General features: G+C 41.1%; 1 long non-coding RNA gene across 3 annotated transcripts in view; it reads right to left on the bottom strand.

Annotated features, from left to right (window-relative positions):
• LOC105706441 (uncharacterized) overlaps positions 1-15,555 on the bottom strand; it is a 120,532-nt gene extending 104,977 nt beyond the window's left edge. For all 3 annotated transcript variants that reach the window (XR_010337248.1, XR_001104824.3, XR_001104825.3), the window contains exons 1-2: positions 15,268-15,555; positions 12,071-12,208 (exon numbers count right to left, since the gene is read on the bottom strand). This is a non-coding gene — a long non-coding RNA (uncharacterized LOC105706441). The remainder of the gene's footprint in view (positions 1-12,070; positions 12,209-15,267) is intronic.
• Between the last annotated feature and the right edge of the window lie 5,382 nt (positions 15,556-20,937).

Here is a 20,937-nt window from a genome sequence, read left to right on the forward strand (position 1 = left end):
CTGCCCTGCAGATCTCAGAATGGTAGAGCCATGGACAGCTCGCATCCTGAGCCTGGAGAAGTCACAGCCAGTCAAGTCCAACCCATGAGATCTGCCAAGGGGCTACAACCTGCAAAGCTACAGGGGTGGAGCTGCCAAATACACCAAGCACCTAAACAGAAAGTGATATGGTTGAGTGGAAAGAGACTGCTACCTTGGGAAACTAAGGCTCCTTGTAACCCATGCCACTGCCTGCTCCTGACCTACCTCACTTATGAGGGCAAATTCCTCATGAATGTCTTGGTGCTGTCCTTGCAACAGTGAGCAAGTTCTCATGAGATCTGTTTGTTTAGAAGTGTATGGTACCTCCTTCATCTCTTTCTTGCTCCCACTTCTGCTGTGTGACATGCCTGGTCCCGCTCTGCCTTTCACTATGACTGTAAGCTTCCTGAGGCCCTCACCAGAAGCCAAGCAGATGTTGGTGCCATGCTTGTACAGCCTGCAGAACTGTGTTTTCTTTATAAATTACCCAGCCTCAGGTATTTCTTTATAGCAATGCAAGTATGGCCTAATACACCCAGCATCTAAATAGAAAATGATATGGTTGAGTAGAAAGAGACCGCTAACTTGGGAAACTGAGGCATCTTGCAACCCATGCCTCTGCCTGCTTCCATAGTGCTAAAGGGCTACTACTACCTTCTCCTGACCTACCTCACTCATAGAGAGGAAAGGGCAAGGCAACACTAGTGTGCTTGCAGTCTTAGTTCTTCTCGCAAGTAGAAAGTAGAAGTTTTGCTTTCTCTGTTTCTCTTCACTATGTCAGAGTGGTATGTTGCTGAACTTGTTTTGAGTCTGCCTGATCCCTAAAGGAGTGATTTTTTTCCATTTAGTCATTTGAGGTGTCCATCTGCGGTGACATGGAGTTTCTTCATGTAAGAACTCCTCTCCTTCACTGAGGGACTGGACCCAGAGCCACAGGAGATAGACAGGAGTAAAGACTAAGTTCTCAAAGACAAGCACAGGGCTAGGACCCCAGTCTGAACATCAAACTCTCCTGATTTAGTGAAATGGTTCTCACAGATTTCTCACATGTTGTTTACCTCCCTGCAGAGTTCCTCTTAAAGAGGCTATGAGGAAACAGGCATTGTCATGCATTGATAGAAGTAATTTCAAATAGTATATACCCTGTGGAAGGAATTTGATTGCTATTTCATAAAATGACATAGGCATTAATTCTTGGAACCAGCAATCTCTTTCCTAAGTATCTATTTGGAAGATGTTAATGCAAATAGACAAAAAGGCATAAATACAAGGCCATTCCTTGCAGAATAATTCATAACAGCAGAAGATTAGAAATAAGACAGATGTCCACCAATAGAAGCCTGGTTGAGTAATCTGAGGTACATCTACCTCCTTGAGTATCATGCATGTATAAAAGGCAATGAAGATTCCCTCTCTATACTGCTATGGATTGACCTCCAGGACACATTATAAATGAAAAATGCAGGGCAAAAAAAATGGAGGGAGCTGTTGTTGTTCAATATAGTGGTCACTAGCTACATGTAGCCATTTACTTTTAATTAAAAAATTCAAATAAAATTATAAACTCAATACCTCACGCTCACATGTTTCAAGTGCTCAACAGCCTCAGGTAAACTAGTGGCTACTATGTTGGACAGTGTAGATACAGAAAATTTTCATCAGTATAGATATTTCCACTAGATAGTGGTGGTGTAGACTATGCCACCTTCTACTTGTGTCAAGGAGGAAATAAATACACATATTACATTTGCTTATGTTTCTAAAAACTGGAAGATTAAAACAAAAACTGATAAAAATGATTATCTATAAGGGCATAGAGGAGCAATTCAGGATGGAAGGCAAGATGTGTGTTATCTTCAAAATGTAATGCATAATTACTGGCTATGTGCACTAAAAAAAAGGCAGCAAACTATGACCAGTTGATTAGTACCCAGATTGAGTCCTCTAAAAATATTTCCCACGGAAAAAAAAAGTCTCCCTTAGAGAGACAGCTGATTCCAGGTCTGGGGTCAGGATTGTACCAGATAATCCTGGACCAAATCATCATACCAGAAAGCATGTCAAAAAGATTCAGAGGCCAAGCTGAAGAGGCTCTCACTGGATAAAAATGAAACAATTTGAACATCAACAAGATTAGTGACTGCAATGGTTTAAAACATATTAAATACAGGAACATCTCTGAGTCACAAGGACACTTTAATAAAAGAAAAACAAAACACAAACAATACCAACTCACTACTCATCTTTGGAAGCTCCTATGGAAACAACTACTTGTTCTGAAAAGTGAAAATACTGCAAAAGAATTAAACATTCATCCTTCACTTCCTATGTGTACCATACCTCAGTGAATCCTAATAGGTGATGGCATAGGGACAAGTTATGTTATAGGAAACACCCAGCTAATAAATGCAAAAGAAATTATAAAATTACAACATCACCATTTTATAACTTCTAATGAAATGTAGATCTAGATGACAATTTTCAGAAAGTGGGAAAAAACCTGAGGAGAAAAACACATGGAAAGTGTTATAATGGATGGATTAGGCTGACAAAATTTGAGCCTAGTGATCAACCTGAACTTCACAGTAGACGAGATGAGATAAACAGACATGAGGAGGCTCCTGCTGTGCTATTACCTAAATGTTTGTGTCCCCCGCCCCAAATTCATATGTGAAAAGCCTAATCTCCAATGTGATGGTATTTGGAGATGGGACCTTTTAAAGGAATTAGGTCATGAGGACACAGCTCTCATGATGAGATTAGTGCCCTTGTAATAAAAGACATGAGAGCTTGTTTCCTTTCCACATGGACATACCAAGGAAAGGCCCTGTGAGGACTAGGCAGAGGACCCTTATCCAGAATCCAACCATGCTGGCACCCTGATCTCAGACTTGCAGCCTCCGGACCCATGAGAAATACATACTTGTTGTTTGATATAAACCATATCAAATCTTATATTGAATTGTAATCCCCAATGTTGGAAGAGGGGCCTGATGGGGGGGTGACTGGATCATGGGGGCAGACATCCCCCTTGTTGTTCTCATGATAGGGAGTGAGTTCTCACAAGATCTGGTTGAATAAAAGTATGCAGCACTTCCCCCTTCACTCTCTTCCTCCTTCTTTGACCATGTAAGATGTGCCTGCTTCCCCTTCGCCTTCTGCCATGATTGTAAGTTTCCTGAGTTTCCCAGTCATGCTTCCTGTATAGCCTGCAGGACTGTGAGTAAATTACACCTCTTTTCTTTATAAATTACCTAGTCTTAGGTAGTTTTTTATAGCAATGTGAGTACGGACTAATACATTGTATAATCTACCATATATGTTACTTGTTACAGCAGCCTGAGGTGACTAAGATACATGTAAGGCTATACAGAGGACAGTCATGTGCTGCATAACAATATTTTGATCAACAACAGAACACATATGTAACAGTAGTTCCCTAAGATATAATGGAGCCAAAAAATTCCTATCACCTACTCACGTAGCTGTCCTACCTGTCATATCACAATATATTCCTCACATGTTTGCGAAGAATATACTGATGCTGGTGTAAGCAAACCTACTGCACTGTCGGTTGTATAAAAGTAAAGCAATACAATAATGTACAGTACATGATACTTATTAATGATAATAAATGACTGTTACTGGTTTATGTATTTACTACACTTTTTATTGTTATTTTAGAATGTACTCCTTCTGCCTATTAAAAAAAGTTAACTATAAAACAGCCTCACGCAGGTCCTTCAAAAGGTATTCCAGAAGAAGGTATTGCTATAATAGGAGATGACAGCTTTATGTGTGTTATTGTCCCTTAAGACATTCCAGTGGGGCAAGATATGGAGGTGGAAGACACTGAGAGTGATAATCCTGACCCCGTATAGGCCTAGACTAATGTGTGTGCTTGTGTCTTAGTTTCTTTTTTTTTCCTCCAAATTTCATCTTGAAGTGTCTTAGTTTTTAACATAAAAGTTTAAAAAGTAAATATAAATAAATAAGTAAAAGAAAGGTGACAGAATAAGGATATAAAGCAAGAAAATATTTTTGCATAGCTGTACAATGTGTGTTTTTAGCTAAGTGTTCTTACAAAAGTCAAAAAGTTTAAAAACAGTAAAAGTTTATGAAGTTAAAAAGTTACGGTAAGCTGAGGTTATTATTGAAGAAAAAATATTATTTTATAAATGTAATATAGCCTAATTTACAGTGTTTATAAAATCTACAGTAATACACAGTAATGTCCTAAGCTTTCACATTCACTCACCACTCACTCAGACTCACCGAGAGCAACTTCAAGTCCTGCAAGTGACTAATACACATATATAGATACATACACTTTTAATCTTTTATATCATATTTTTACTGTACTTTCTCTATGTTTAGACACACAAATACTGACCTTTATGCTACAGTTCCCTACAGTATTCAGTACAGTAACATGCTGTGTGAATTTTTAGCCTAGGAGCAATAGGCTGTACCATATAGCCTAGGTATGTAGTAGGGTACACTATCTAGGTTTGTGTAAGTGTACTCTATGATATTCACACAATGACGAAATCTCCTAATGATGCACTTCTCAGAATGTATCTCCGTGTTTAAGTGACACATGATTGTACATGCCACATGTAAGACACTCTTGTCAAAAAATCTGAATAGGATCAAGCCTTTAATTACCAATTTAAAGGAAAGAAGAGGAGACTGAGTAACATGAACAACACAATAGGGATACAACCAGTAAAACTGAAAATGTAAACTCTAGCACCTTAAGTAAATAAATTGGAAAGTTAAAAAAAAGAGAGAAAGGATCTTGACAATATTAAAAGAAACTTAAAACTTGAGAGAAAATTAAATCAAACAGAAATTAAAACAGAAAAATGAGATACTATATACTATCACACATTCATCAGAACAACAAAAGCCACCAAGGTATACCAGGTGTCAGAGAGGATGTAGAGCAGTGAAACTATGACACTGCTGATACAAATATAAATTAGAATAACCACTTTGAAAACTGCTTAGCTGTATATGCTGAGCTGAATATACACACACCCTATGACTCAGAAATTCTACTCTTAGGCCAAGGATAGGTACATGCACATGAAAAATGAAAATAAATGTCCATTCAAAGATATGTAGAGAAATAAGGAACAGCGCAAGATGGCCAACTAGATACAGCTAGGAGGAATGTCTCCCACAAAGGGACAGGGCATCAGGAAGACTAGCACACTCCTAGCAGATCTTGAGGGAAGGCATTGAAAGCAGACAGAGGGGAGACACAGATACTGGGTGGAAGCAGGAAGAAGCTGGGAACACTGCTCAGGGCTACCATGCACCAGTTCACTCCTGGTCCCCAGTGACTCCTGGAAAAGGCGGTGGGTTGAACAGGCAAGGAGCAACCCACTCTCACCACGGGCCTCTAGAATCCCTGCAGAAGGTGACCCCTTGACCACCATGGACACTTGAATTGGCAGGGAGAGCTACTCAGAGAACTGGCAGGGGCAAAACTCCAGCTGGAGTGAAGCCCAGAGAGTTTGGTACAGGAGCACCTGTAATGGAGCATAGCCATGGCTGCCCATCTCCCTAGGCTTAACTCACTCCTATAGAAGACTTTAGCCCTAGGGGAACTGTTGAACCTGAACGCTGCAGGGCAATCGTGCCCATGAGACAGGGCTGGTCTGACCTCAACACCCTTCAGTCTGTTAGCCTCTCCTGGGGCCCCAGCCTGGTCATTCCTGCTTGCAGTGCAGCCCCCAGGTATCTTCTGGAGGCCCACATCATTGCCCCTGGGCTAGCAGACTGCTCCTGAATCTGGCAGAGTGCTCCAGCAGAGCAACCCTAGTGGACTTGCTCCAGCCCACCTGCACCCTCCCCCGACTGCAGCCTCCCCGATGCTGCTTTGCCTGCACACACTTGCCCACGGTCACCCCCTACATCACTTTGCTGCTCTATGTGTGCACCAGCAGATGCAGCCTTCCCTCCCTCACCAGCACATGTGTGCTTGTGCACTCTGCAATGCCACGGCTGCTGGCTGAGTACGCCCTGCCCCTCCCCCACCTCTCTCCTGCTACACTGCCATTGTTGTTGGAGCTCTGGCAGGCACTGAGCCTCCCAGCCTCCTCCCTGCCAGCACCAAAATTGCTGTTAGCATAAAACTAGGCATAAAGAAAAGCTGACCCACACCTGCCCTGAGTGGCCACTGTCGCCCACAGGAACTTATACAGAGAGTGCAAACACCACCACCAGCATGAAGTGTGCACAGTCACTGACTGGGGCCCTATCCCCATGAGCTGTGCTGTCAATGTCAGCTGCTACGCAAATGCATGCATGAAGGCCAACACCCTGGCATCCACTAGCACCCTGTTGCAGCCAAGCAGTGTGCACCCTACCACACTACCGCTGCAGCTGCTACTGGCATGTGTGAACAAGGATGGATTCCACTGCTACCATGCTATAAAGTGTTTGCAGATGACAGGATTCTATATCTAGAAAACCCCACAGTCTTAGCCCAAAAGCTCCTTAAGTTGATAAACAACATCAGCAAAGTCTCAAGATCCAAAATCAACATATAAAATTTGCAGGTTGGGCACAGTGGCTCATGCCTGTAATCCCAGCACTTTGAGAGGCTGAGGCGAGCAGATGACTTGAGGTCAGGAGTCTGACACCACCCTGGCCAACATGGTGAAACCCCATCTCTACTAAAAACACAAAAATTAGCCAGGCATGGTGGTGCATGCCTGTGATCCCAGCTACTCAGGAGGCTGAGGCAGGAGAATCACTTGAACCAGGGAGGTGGAGTCTGCAGCGAGCCGAGAGTGTGCCACTGCACTCCAGGCTAAGTGACAGAGCAAGACTGTCTCAAAAAGAAAAATCGCTAGCATTCCTATACACCAACAACAACCAAGCCAAGAGTCAAATGAGGAGAGAATCCCATTCACAACCGCCACAAAAAGAATGAAATACCTAGGAATATGGCTAACCAAGGAGGTAAAAAATCTCTACAATGGGAATGACATAACTGCTCAAAGAAATCTGAGATGACACAAACAAATGGTAAAACATTCCATACTCATGGACAGGAAAAATTAATATCATTAAAATGGTCATACTGCCCAAAGCAACTGACAAGTTCAATGCTACTCCTATCAAACTACCAATGACATTCTTTACAGAACTAGAAAAAAATTACTTTAAAATTCATATGGAACCCCAAAGAGCCCAAATAGCAAAGGCAATCTTAAGGTAAAAGAATAAAGCAGGAGGCATCATTCTCCCCAATGTCAAACTATACTACAGGGCTACAGTATAGTCGTGGTACAAAAGCAGACATATAGACTAATGGAACAGAATAGAGAGCTCAGAAACAAGGTTGCACACCTATAACCATGTGATCTTTGATAAAGTTGACAAAAACAAGCAAAAGGACTCCCTGTTCAATAAGTAGTGCTGGGGATACCCTCATGCAGAAGATTGAAACTGGACCCCTTCCTTATGCTATGTACAAAAATCAACTCAAGATGGATTAAAGACTTAAGTATAAAACCCAACACTAAAAAAATCCTAGAAGACAACCAAAGCAATACCATTCTGGACATAGGAATGGGCAAACATTTCATGATGAAAACATCAAAAGCAACTGCAACAGAAGCAAAAGTTGACAGATGGAATCTAATTAAACTAAAGAGCTTCTGCACAGCAAAAGATACTATCAACAGAGTAAACAGGCAACCTATAGAATGGGAGAAAATATCTGCAAATTATGTATCTGACATAGGTCTAATATCCAGCATCTATAAGGAACTTAAATTTACAAGAAAAAAACAAACCACCCCATTAAAAAGTTGACAAAGGACATGAACAGTTTTCAAAAGAAGACATACATATGGTCAACAAGCATATGAATAAAAGGTCAATATTACTGATCATTAGAGAAATGCAAATCTAAACCACAATGAGATAGCATCTCACACAGTCAGATGGCTATTATTAATCATCAAAAAATAACAGATGCTGACAAAGTTGCAGAGAAAAGGGAATGCTTATACACCATTGGTGGGAGGGCAAAAACCATTGTGGAAAGCAGTGTGGTGACTCCTCAAAGAGCTGAAAACAGAACTACCATTCAACCCCAATTCTATTAATGGTTATACATTCAAAGGAATATAAAGTGTTCTGCCATAAAGACACATGCTAATTGCAGTAGTGTTCACAATAGCCAAGGCATGGAAACAACAGAAATGCCCATTAATGGTAGACTGGATAAGGAAAATGTGGTATATATACACCATAGAATACTATGCAGCCAGAAAAAAGAATGAAATCATGTCCTTTGCAGCAAGATCGATGGAGCTGGAGGCTATTATACTTTGCAAACTAGTGCAGGAACAGAAAACGGAATACTGCATAGTCTTACTTATAAGTGGGAGCTAAATGATGAGAACACATGGACACAAAGAGGGGTACAACAGACATTGAGGCCTATCTGAGGATGGAGGGTGGGAGGAGGGAGAGAATCAGAAAAAATAACTAATGGGTACTAAGCTTATTACCTGGGTCATGAAATAATCTGTACAACAATCCCATGTGACACGAGTTTACTTATATAACAAACCTGCACATGTGCCCCTGAACCTAAAATAACAATTAAAAAAAAGATATGTAAACATTCATAATACTATTATTCATAATAAGTCAAACACTGAAAAATACTCAAATCCCTATAATAGATATGTTTATTGCAAAATATCCACACAACAAAAAAAGAAACAAAAAAAAAAAAGAAAAGAAAAGAAAAGAAAAAGGCTGGGCGCAGTGGCTCACGCCTGTAATCCCAGCACTTTGGGACGTGGAGGCGGGCGGATCACCTGCGGTCAGTAGTTTAGGACCAGCCTGACCAACACAGTGAAACCCCATCTCTATAAAAAAAGTACATATATAGATATAAAAACATCCACACAACATAATACTACACATTAATGAAAATGAATCGTCTACAACAGACAACAATAAACATAAAATTCATGTTAAGATGCTGAAGGAGCCAGACAGAAAAAAGCACATTTTGTTTGATTCAGGAACTTTTCCTCTATTCTTTCAGTACAGTTTGGGCTGGATAAGAAAATCAACATGCCGGGCGCGGTGGCTCACGCCTGTAATCCCAGCACTTTGGGAGGCCGAGGCAGGTGGATCATGAGGTCAAGAGATCGAGACCATCCTGGCCAACATGGTGAAACCCCGTATAAAAAAAAAAAAAAGAAAAAGAAAAAGAAAATCAACATGCCAGTTCTTTTTATTTGAAGGTACTTAGTGTACTCTTACGTTACCTGCAGGTTAACCTCAGGAAAACATCCATCCTAAGCCCTTGAAAAGTGATTCACTACACATAGTAACAAAGCTAATGCCAAGTCTAATGAACAGGGAGCTGGGTGCAAGACAGGACATATACTTGGGCCACAGTGCCAGATCTAAACCATTAACTCTAGATGGTGACCTTAGGTAATCACCATACCTCACAAATGCTTTTTCTTCTTCCTAGGTGTATTGGTCAGGAGTGTCGGCTCTGCAGACAGAACAGAGACAAACCCTAGTTCTGCCACATAAAGACTGAGTGACTTTGAATACTTTAACTTTACCTTATAGTCACTCATTTGTTACATCTGTAAAACTGGCATTATACAGAACATAATGTAGAAGACAAAACGTTTTAAAAATATATTAACTTGTGTTTTCATTTTTAAAAAGATAAATGGTGAGCAATCACATCATTTAAAAAATTCTACTACAGAGATGCTGAGGAAAAAAGCTTAATAGTCTTACAACTGAATCATATTCATCTACCAACACGTTTTTAATATCACTAATTTTTATTATAACTAATGTTAGTTATAATAAAACTAACTAAGTAACTTGAGAATATCTCAAAGCACTTGGAAGGACTGATCTCAGAAAACAGCACCACCATTTCTCTCCTTTATCTTCATACACCCCAGGCACACAGCCACTGCAGGTCCTACCTGCCCGACCTGCAAACATGCTCTGTCCAGGTCCGCCCCTCCCTCTGCACATAGCTGCAGCCCTGGCCTCATCCACATGTGTCCCTCTCCAGGACTTCTGTAATATTTTCCTAATGGTTATCCCCACTCCCTACCTCATCCCTTTCCAGCCTATTCTCCACACAGCAGCCAGAGTCAGCTTCTGACATCAAGAATCAGGTCACATCTTTCCCATACTCTAACCCTCCATGCTCAGAATAAAACCCAAACTGCTTACAGGACCCAAACCATGTGGCTCTTGTCTACCCTTTCGATATCATCTCCCACCTGTCTGCACTTATGTGCCAGGCTCCAGCCACTCCCGCTTGTCCTTTGCTCCTGGATCAATAGTTCCCACATACAGCACAAGGACACTGACAAAATGGTCTCTCCATGTCTGGCTTCTTCTTATCATTCAGGACTCAGCTCAAGTGTCACTTCCTGAGAAAGAGCTTCACTGACAACCCCATCTATAATAATCCCTGTCTCAGTCACTTTCTACTCTACCTGTTTATTTTCTTCAAAACACATATTCTCATATGAAATCACATAGCTTATTGATTTGTTTATCTGCTTACTGCCACTTTTCCCAATCTAGAATGATAGCTCCAAGGACCCTACCTGTCTTAGTCTCTGTGCTATTTCCTCAGTGTCTATTTTAGTACTTCATATATAATCACTGAAATATTACTTAATTGAAGCAATTGTTGTCTATTTGACAGACCAAAGAAAACAGATATTTAAGCTGAGTAGCAGGAGCAACTAACAATGAAATTAGATATTAAATGACTCAAAACTATAAGATCTTCTTGTACATCCATAGCAGTGCTTTTCAAACATGGATGATGTTATGGTATGAATATCTGTGACCCCTCCCTCTCAAATTCATGTTAAAACCTAATGCCAAGGTGATGGTATTAGAAGGTGAGGCTATCAGAGGGTTTTTAGGTCATTAGGGCTCTGTCCTCATAACTGAGATTTGTGCTCTTATCAAAGAGACTCCAGAGAGCTAGCTAGCCCCTTCCACCAAGGGAGATTATTTTTTTTTTAATTTAAATTTCTTTCCAGTAATGGGTATAAGCAACACCAAGGGAGATTATAGTGAGAAAACATCCATCTATGAAGGAAGTGGGCCCTCACCAAACACTGAAGGTGCCAGTGCCTTAATTTTGGATTTCTTGGCCTCCAGAACTGTGAGAAATAAATTTCTGTTGTTTATCAGCTGCCAAGTTAAGATATTTTGTTACAGTAGCTCAGAATGCACTAAGACAGATGAGTACCGGACCAACTGAAGCTATTACTTTAAATGAAGACACCTCCCATCCCCCATCCCACTTCCCTGGTTTTGATTCAGCAGATCTAGGGTAGGTCCAAGTATCTGCTATTGTAACAAGCACCTTCTGATGAATTTGATGAAGTATCCATAGACCATACTTGGAAAAATCCTGACCTCAACAGTTCACATTTGGCCAGTCACGGTGGCTCATGCCTGTAATCCTAGCACTTTGGTAGGCCAAGGAAGGCAGAACACTTGAGGTCAGGAGTTCAAGACCAGCTTGGCCAACATGGTGAAACCCTATCTCTACTACTAAAAATTCAAAAAGTAGCTGGGCATGGTGTTGGGTGCCTATAATCCCAGCTACTCAGGATACTGAGGCAGGAGAATTGCTTGAACCAGGAGGCAGAGGTTGCAGTGAGCTGAGATCATGCCACTGTACTCCAGCCTGGGTGACAGAGTGAGACTCCATCTTAAAAACAAAAAGAAACAAACAAACAAACAAACAAACAAAAAAAACAGTTCACACTTGAGTACGATTAATTTAATGCCTACCATGCAGAGTTCCAGGACATCTGGAATATATCTATTAATGTAATTACTCAAATGTACACTACTTTTTTAAGGAGGAAGGAAGACTGCTTTCCCACATGAGATCACAGTTAAACTCCAGAGTATTCCTGGTGGTCAGGAGGATTGGGTATTTTTATCCTGTTGTATAGAATAATCGGAAGGAAGGGTAGCGACTTACCTAGAGTGTCCCCATGATGGGATCTGGATCTCTTGAGTTTTGCCTCAGTAGCCTCTCTAGCAGATACAACACCACACCTGGTTCGTCTCTACAAACTACTGGTTTTGTGCAGAGTTAACACCCTTGTCTGACGTTACACTAGATGGGAGAGAAAAAGACAAGAAAGCACATGGAATGAGGAGGAAAGTAAGAGGATGAAAAAGCACATGAAAAACAGAGGATGGGGTGATGATGTCTGTCCTATCCCCCTACTCAGTTACTTTGAAGCTGTGCAATGATGTTTTTCCTCTTCCTCAGCTCCATCCCACAACCCTCTCCCACATACAGAGTGACAGTGAAGTTGTCATCTAGTGGAAATGTAGGCTTATCCCTGCTTGCCATTACATGTCCAAGTATTCTCTCTGTAGTCATGCTATTACATTAATATATAACGTGAAAACCACAATCTGTAAGTGAACAAATCAATAAATTGGACTTCCGCAAAGTAAAAAACTTCTGCTTTTCCAAATCTATGGACGAGAAAATGAAAATACAAGTCCCTGACTAGGAGAAAGTGTTTAAAATCTTGTATCTGATGGAGGACTTAAATCTAGAATATAGAAAATATCACAAAAGTCAGAGGAAAACAGACACTTCAGTAAATAAGTGGGCAAAATATTTGAATAGACATTCCACTAAAGATGATATATATATATACAAATGTCAAATAAGCACATGAAAAGATACTCAACAATATTAATCATTAGGAAAATGTAAATGAAAAGTGCAATGAAACACTAATATATTCTCATAAGAATGGCCAAAATTAAAGAGACTGACCATATCAAGCACTGGCAAGGTTGGGGAGGATAAAACCCTCATACACTGCTGGTGACAGCAGTGGTACAAACATTTTGGAAACAGCTTAGCAGTTTCTTACAGAGTTAATCTTATATCTACCATATATCCAGTTATTGCACTCCTAAATATTTACCCCAAAGAAAGGATGCATATGTCTATGAAAAGACTTATTCGCAAATTTTCATATCAGCTTTATTTATCAGTATCCCAAATTAGAAACAACCCAAATATCCATCAACAGGTGAATGGATAAAACAAATAGTGATATAGCCATATACTGGAATAATAGCAGTAACAAAGAATAAACTATTGATATATGCAACAAAATGGATAAATCTAAAATTAAATAGGGTGAATGAAAAAAGTCAGATTCCTCTTTTTAAAACCTCTCTCTGATTCTACTTAAATACATTTCTAGGACATAAAACCAAATATATAGTGATAGAAATGTGTTTACCTGGAGACAGGGTGGTAGAAAAGGTAGAGAGCCCAGGTACTATAGAACTGAAAATGCTATTTCCTGGGAAATAATAATAATAATACTTAGGCTTATCTGGTTATTTTAGGAGGTGTGACTGGGTATTGTTATAATTGGGCAAACTACAAAGTGATTGTTTTTTAAAAAATACTAAATTCTTGTACCTGACACTTAACTAACACTTAATAAGCTCTTGGCATCTTAAAAAATTACATTGCAGAATGGATGAAAACATGCCAACCATGAAAGCATGCGTATTACAATCTCAAATTACTATGAAGATCTTCTAACCAATTATATATTTCAACTTCCATCTGAGATACATGGGAATCATGAATTATTATTTATACAATCAGAAAACTATGTGTAAATTTATTGCAAATGCATGTTAACTACCAAGTTCCTTCCTCAACTGAACAATTCATTGCTTTAAGAACGGTATCGCCAAATGGGCCTGAAGGGATACTACAAAGTATGTAGCTGCTGATGTAGGCAATGCAGTCCACCTGTTGAGCCTCTTTTCCAATGATGAGATCAAAGTGGCTGCTCTACTTTTAGACTACTTTGTGAACTACACAGGTACTATTCTATAATGCAGTTCTGTTCAGATCTATGAACTCACTTGAGCTAGGCATCATATCCCACCAAGGATATGCTGGAGATCTCCTGAGGACTGCTGTCCTTCAAGTCTGAAGTAGAAGCTTCAGCAGCCATCATGACCCAGATCATCAGAACCCACCTCATTCAGAAACCTGATATAAGTTTAGTTGTCCCCATGAAGTGCTTCCTGGGGAAGAGTCAGACTCTAGCAATTACTATGCTTTATTGAAGTGACTCTGTGACTGCAACCATGCTGGCACTGAGTTAGTGACCAATGACACTGATACAATTGGGTAGTGATCATAACAACCAGAAGGTACAGTGAGTTTCTCACCAGGGCCTTTTCTTCTCCTTTCCATCTATCACCTAATAACAAATTTAAAAAAGAATGAGGAAATGTCCTGGGCCCTTGGTAGAGGAAGACAACTACTACCAACCTGTAGGCCAACAACAAGGAATCTGGCAATGGGGACACATACTCTATCTTTCCCTCACTCACTTGCTAGTATCTCCTATTGGCCAAACTCAACTAGAAGCCTGAGAAGAAGGGATCTGAGTTGATGTTGTCTATAAGGATCAGACCTCTGGAGCAGAGTAGGGTGGTGAGGAGTGGAGTGTAGATCTGAAGAGACAAATTGAGGCTATCCAGCACAGTATCTAACATACAACTATGCTGTAGGCTGAATAATAATACTCTGCCCCAAAGAAATCCATGTCCTAATCTCTGGAACAAGTGAATATGTTACTTTACATGGTAAAATGGACTTTACAGATGTGATTAAGTTAACGATCTTAAAATGGTGAAGTTATTCTGGATCATCTGGGTAAGCCTGATACAATTACAAGGGTCTTTATAAGGAAAACAGGGAGGCAATAAAATCAGAGAAGTAGATGTGACCACAATATGGAGGTCAGAGTAATGTGAGGGCATGAGCCAAGGAATGCAAGCAGCCTCTAGAAGCTGGAAAAAAGCAAAAACGAATTCTACACTAGAAATTCCAGAAGGAACATAGCCCTGTTGACACCTTGATTTTAACCCAGTGAGACCTACTTTGGACTTTTGAACTCCAAAACTGTAAAATAATAAATTTGTGTTGTTTTCAAAAACTAAAAGAATAAGAAGTAAGCTGAATCCATAAAACACCCATTGTTCCATAACAACCACAGGGCTATCTATCATCTTGCACCTGTGTTATCACTGCAGGTGGCAGCAATCCTGTGAGTGAGCATTCTTATTCTCATTTTACATAAGGGGACGCTGGGGTAAGAGAGTCCTTACCTGTCTCATCCTCCCACGTCCCGCCTTTACATAGAAAGTAGCCCCAGGACACCCGGAGCAATACACTACATTCATTGGGGCCAGGAGGGTCCCAGTTCTCTCTCTCATGAGACAGCCAGGGCAACTTGTGCCAAAGCGGGAACGAGACGACTTGAATCTGGGCTTCTTTCGTCTCTCCACACCCCAGGAAGGTTCAGCCCCCACCGCGGGGCACCCACACCCTCATTTGAGTCCCAAACACCTGCAGGAGGGACCGTGCTCTTTTTGCCCGGCCATGTTTGTCTCTATTCTAAGTCTTCACGGTCGCCGCAATGACGTCAGGTTCCCATGGCAACCGTGATACGTAGGCTGGTACAGCACGCCGGAAATGCCAGAGCGTGGCCTTTCGACCCCTTGCCTTTCACTAAGAGAAAACGCCTTCGCTCTTCAGGCTGCTTCCTGAGTAGGCACGGTAATTAGAGGAATTAGGCTGGAACGGAGCCAAATGATAGAATTCCGCCAGGTTCGATGGAACAGTGTACCGGTTGTCAGTAGTTTTGATTAAAAGTGACAGCAGAGGAGTATCACCAATACACAGAGACCTGGGGCTCTTGGAGATCAGCTAGCTCTCTGAGGAGGAGTATGTACAGCTCATACACCATACTAAGCAGTTATCCATCTGTGGCAGAAAACTAAGACTGTCTATAATCATGTGACTAAAAGATCTAGAAGCACCAAAATAGTCATTTAAGATATCTCAGAGTTATTTAAGCAATGCAGGCCTAGAATAATATAGTCATTTAGTAGACAGAAACCTAATCAATTCAACCATACAATGATTTATCTTGAGAAAATTCTTATCCTTCATTCCTGCATGTGGAAGGACATTCATGACCAGAACATTTCTAGACTCACTATACACTCACTCCTTCTCTGTCACAGGAGGAATTTATCTCATTGGTGAGTTGGGAAGAAGAAATGGGGGTTGCACTGCCCATGCTGCCTCCCTTCAAAATTCTTGGTAGTCAGCTGCTCTTCAGGGGCACTTGTTCGTCCCTGCCCTCAGGTGGATCTTATAATAGGCCCACAGTGCTACTCCTCTTTCTGTGCCTCACTGACTCAACTATTTCTATTGTCTTTCTTCAAATTGCTTGGATTTTTAAGCAATTTACCTCCCTGCTTCAAGTCTAAGCTTGAAATCAACTAATAAATAGATGAAAGAAGAAAAATATACGGACTTTATTCCTTATAAAGAAGATATTGGAGAAGATGACAGATTTGCTGGCATGTGGGCTTCCTATAAAGGATCCACAAAATTGAAAAAGATTCATTGACCAAGTAGTGCCATGCCAGGAAAATCATAAAGGCCAAGGACTGCAATGCATATCAAGCTGCTGTCTGGTACAGGAGTCCTGTCTATGTGTGCTCATGGAAAGTAGCTTCCTTGCAAGGCTATCCCTGTAGCAGGAGAAAGAGTTTCAAGATCTCTTCTTTCAGAAACACTTCTCAAAGTATGTAAATAACCCTTGTTCAGAATGAATACTCACTAAGCCAAAGTCAATCTCTGAGGCTTTCCTCGTGGAGTCATTTGTGACAACACTCTCTCAGTACCTTAATTCACGTGACTGTAATATAGGCTCATCTCATGGAATTAGGTTCGAAATTCAAAGAGTAGGTTGAAAATCATATATTGTTATAGCTTCCCTTGAAAATCCCTTCAAGAAGGAATTGATTAAATGTTCAGAAATTCATACACACATACACACGGAGACTATACTCAAAATTGTTAATATAACAATGTCCCATCAAGCCTTCAAGGATAAGAGAATCCCTTTGTTATCCAATGATAACAAACTACAGAAAAAGGGGAAAAATTCACCAAAGCCATGTTTTAGATAACCATTTCTACTTAACAAATATCCCAAAACCATTTATTATCTCTCAGAAATCTGAGTGCTGACAGAGCTCAGCAATGTTTTCTGTTTCGTGTGGTGTCTGTTTCACAGGGCTGTAGTCGTATGAAAGCTAGATTCCACTGGGACATCCGAGAGAGTTTATTCATATGGAGGACAATTGGTGCTGATGCCACCTACAGCCCAGCTGGGGCTGCTTTCTGGAGCACCTTGGTTCAACACAGTCTCCATGTGTAGGGTAGCCAGATAAAATAGAGGACATTCAGTTAAATCTAAATTCCAGATAAAAATGAATAATTTTTTAGTATAAGTATGATGGTTAATTTTATGCCTCAACTTGACTGGGCCACAGTACCCATATATCTCATCAACATTTTTCTGAGTGTTTCTGTAAGGATGTTTTTGGATGAGTTTAACATTTAAATCAGTGGACTTTGAATAAAGCAGACTGCCCTCTATAATGTGGGTGGTCTTCATCCAGTCACCTGGAGACCTGAATAGAGTGAAAATCTGACATCCCTGAGCAAAAGGGAATACTACTAACAGACAGCCTTCAGACTTGAATTGCTTTATTCTCCAGTCTCCAAGCCCACCCTACAGAGATTGGACTTTCAGTCTCCAATAATCATATGAACCAGTTCCTTGAAAGGAATCTATCTCACACACACACACACACACACACACACACACACACACACACACACCCCCTGCTGGTTCTGTTTCTCTGGATGTGGCATGCAATATTATTTCGTTTATCTGAATGCAACTGTGAATTCTGTATTTTTATTTGCTAAATCTGGCAACTCTAAGAGAGGAACCTCTGGATATGTAAGTTTACTGACAGTTTGAAATGACACTTCCAATGGTGCAGGTCTGGAGAAAACGAGCAGTTCAGATTGGAAAAAAAAAAAAAGATAAAAGCTATTAGTAACTAGTGTTGGTGAAATAAAGAAGAAACAGACTCATATACACTATTGGTGCCACACTGATGTATCCATTTTCTGAGACCAGTATTATTACATCTTAATAACTTGAATGGACTTTGTACAGAAGCCCTATTTCCACCAACAAGGGAGTTTCAGCTGAGGGTTTAGAAAAGGTTCATTAAAGTGACTCTGATGTGCATGCCGGTTAAGGGGTCTTGGCTCTAAGGAGGAAAGACAGCTACTATTTCTGCTCTAGGGAGGAAAGATAGCTATTATTTATGGAGCAGATTGTTTAGAGGTACTCAGCTCCAGGTTCTTCACCTTAGTAGTTGGGTTTAATCTCAACAGCCCTGCTAGTGAGGTATCACTAGCCTTTCTTCATGGATGTAAGTGACTACAAAGCAAGGTCTCCTAACCATAGAGCCGGATGGCAAAGAGGTTTCTCACCACACCCACTGCCAGAGCCAGGGAAAGACCCTGCCAGCCTGGGTACCTTGAGTTGCTGGTGAAAGACCTTCTGTAAATGTATCAGGACATGTACTGCTGTGAGGTTAATTTCTGATTTCCCATGTTTACCCTCCCTACATAAGGGAACCAGGCTTTGTGCCCCTTCCCCTTGCCTGAGGGGAGGTTTATGGCAGGGCTGGAAGCAGAAGCTGTCTGAAGCCATTATTTCTTCCATCCTCTGTGAAAACTGAAGCTTAAAGAAAAGATTGGCCTACTTGCACCTAGTAGGAAGGAAAGGGCTTTTGAGGGCACAGAAAGGAGAACCCCTCGCGTCCTTCAATTTCACCTCTTCCCCCCACCCCTCTTCCAAATGGTAAAGAGGGTGAAGAAGGAAACAAAATGAAATAAAATACCAAAGAGCTGGGAAAATGACTCCCTTTTTAGTTCCCAGCGTCTCTGCTATCTGTTAACCTTGAAAGAGCAGCAAATAAATGTTATCCCTGACTGCTGGAGCCCGGCACTGGTTCACGCCCTCATGTCTCCACGGGCCACGCTCCCTCCGGGAAACACCTCTGCCAACAAACAGCTTGTTGCTTTTGTCTTGTCTCTGTAAGCCCCCTCTCCTGCTGGTCCCCACTCAAGCTGCATATGAATTAGCAAATCAATGAAGCCAAAAAATAGTAAGGTTGGATGCCCAGCAAATGGACAATAACATAGTTCCGCCTCAGTTTCCCCTTTAGTGTTGTAAGCCTATGAAAGGGGAGAGAAGCTGCAGCTTGAGGAACTTGGTGAATGAGGCTGTAGCCCCCCCGCAGCTGCTTGCAGGGGGGAAAAAAAAAGCCACTTCCTTCCTCGGTTCAGTGTTTGAGAGGTTTGTTCCCCGCCACTCCTGCTTCATTTGAGGACCCAGAAAGGGAATAGACAAGACTGAGGTCAGAGGTCTACAAGTCCCTCCAGGAGTAAGGACATGAGCACTGCTGCATATCAACACTTGGGGTGGACTCATGGATGATTCATTGAGGCTGTGCATCCAGCCTTGAAACAGATTTTCTTGTTTGGGTGGCAGGACGGATGAAGCAGGGTCAGGGGTCCTGTAGGCACCAAGGGAAATGTTCAGCTCCACCCTGAGCAGTAGGGAAACATGATTGATGACGGCAGGATTCTCCCAGGTTTTTATCTAAAGGATACACTCCTACCAATGATCACGCTTTGTCAAAGAGCATGACCATTTAACATATTAAATATTTGCTGTCTAGTTGAAAGTTAAAATCTCCTTACTAATAAATATCTCAACCAACTACAAGATGAGAGCACTCATTTTATTTTAGATTCGTGCAATAATGGGTTTCCCAACTTTATTAACATTCGCTGATGAAATATTATATGCTGTAATGTTAGAATATGTTTCATTTTTCTCCATCCATTTTCATATAAATGACATATTTCACAAGTGCATTTTTTTTTTTTTTTTGGAGACAGAGTCTCACTCTGTCAACCAGGCTGGAGTGCAATGGCGAGATCTCGGCTCACTGCAACCTCCGCCTCCCAGGTTCAAGCGATTCTCTTGCCTCAGCCTCCTGAGTAGCTGGGATTACAGGCGCGTGCCACCGTGCCCAGCTAATTTTTGTATTTTTAGTAGAGACGGTGTTTCAACATCTTGGCCAGGCTGGTCTCAAACTCCTGACCTCGTGATCCACCCGCCTCGGCCTCCCAAAGTGCTGGGATTACAGGCGTAAGCCACCGCGCCCGGCCATCACATGTGTGTTTTTAAATGCAAACATGATGTTCCCACTTTATGCCCCAAGATATGTCCTGGAGTAATTGTAGAGTTTGGCAAGAAAACCAGTTCAGTAAGTTTGTATTTTTGCTGTGCCCTGTTTAAATCAAAATTGTGGAGTCAGGAGAACTCCACACACTGGCAGGAGAGGAGAAATTGGTACAAGCTCTTTGCAGAGACACTGTACAGCATCTGCAAGCGAAGCAAGCGAAGACCTGTCAGCTGCAGCCCTCTCAGGTCTGCGCTTCAGAGAGTTATGCATGTGTGCAAACCTGGTCACAGCAGCGTGGCTAAAATATCAAAATAGTTCCAAAGTTGCCTGATTAAAGAAACTTCAGAAACACTATTTTCAGCATAAAAATTTCCATAAGTGGCATCTAAATATATTACTCTATAGTTAGAGCTTAAAATATGCAAAAACATTATGTGTTCTGTTCAGGAGTGTATAGTCATATGCCCTATAAAGACGTTTCAGTCAATGATGAGCCACATATAATGATGGTGGTCCCATTAGATTATAATATTATATTTTTACTGTAACTTTTTTATGTTTAGATTATTTACCATTGTGTTACAATTGCCTACAATATACAGTACAGTAACATGCTACAGGTTTGTATCCTAGGAG

This window comes from Aotus nancymaae, unplaced genomic scaffold, assembly GCF_030222135.1.
Source record: "Aotus nancymaae isolate 86718 unplaced genomic scaffold, 86718_ANA_hifiasm-v0.15.2.pri h1tg000004l, whole genome shotgun sequence".
Lineage (NCBI taxonomy): Eukaryota > Metazoa > Chordata > Mammalia > Primates > Aotidae > Aotus > Aotus nancymaae.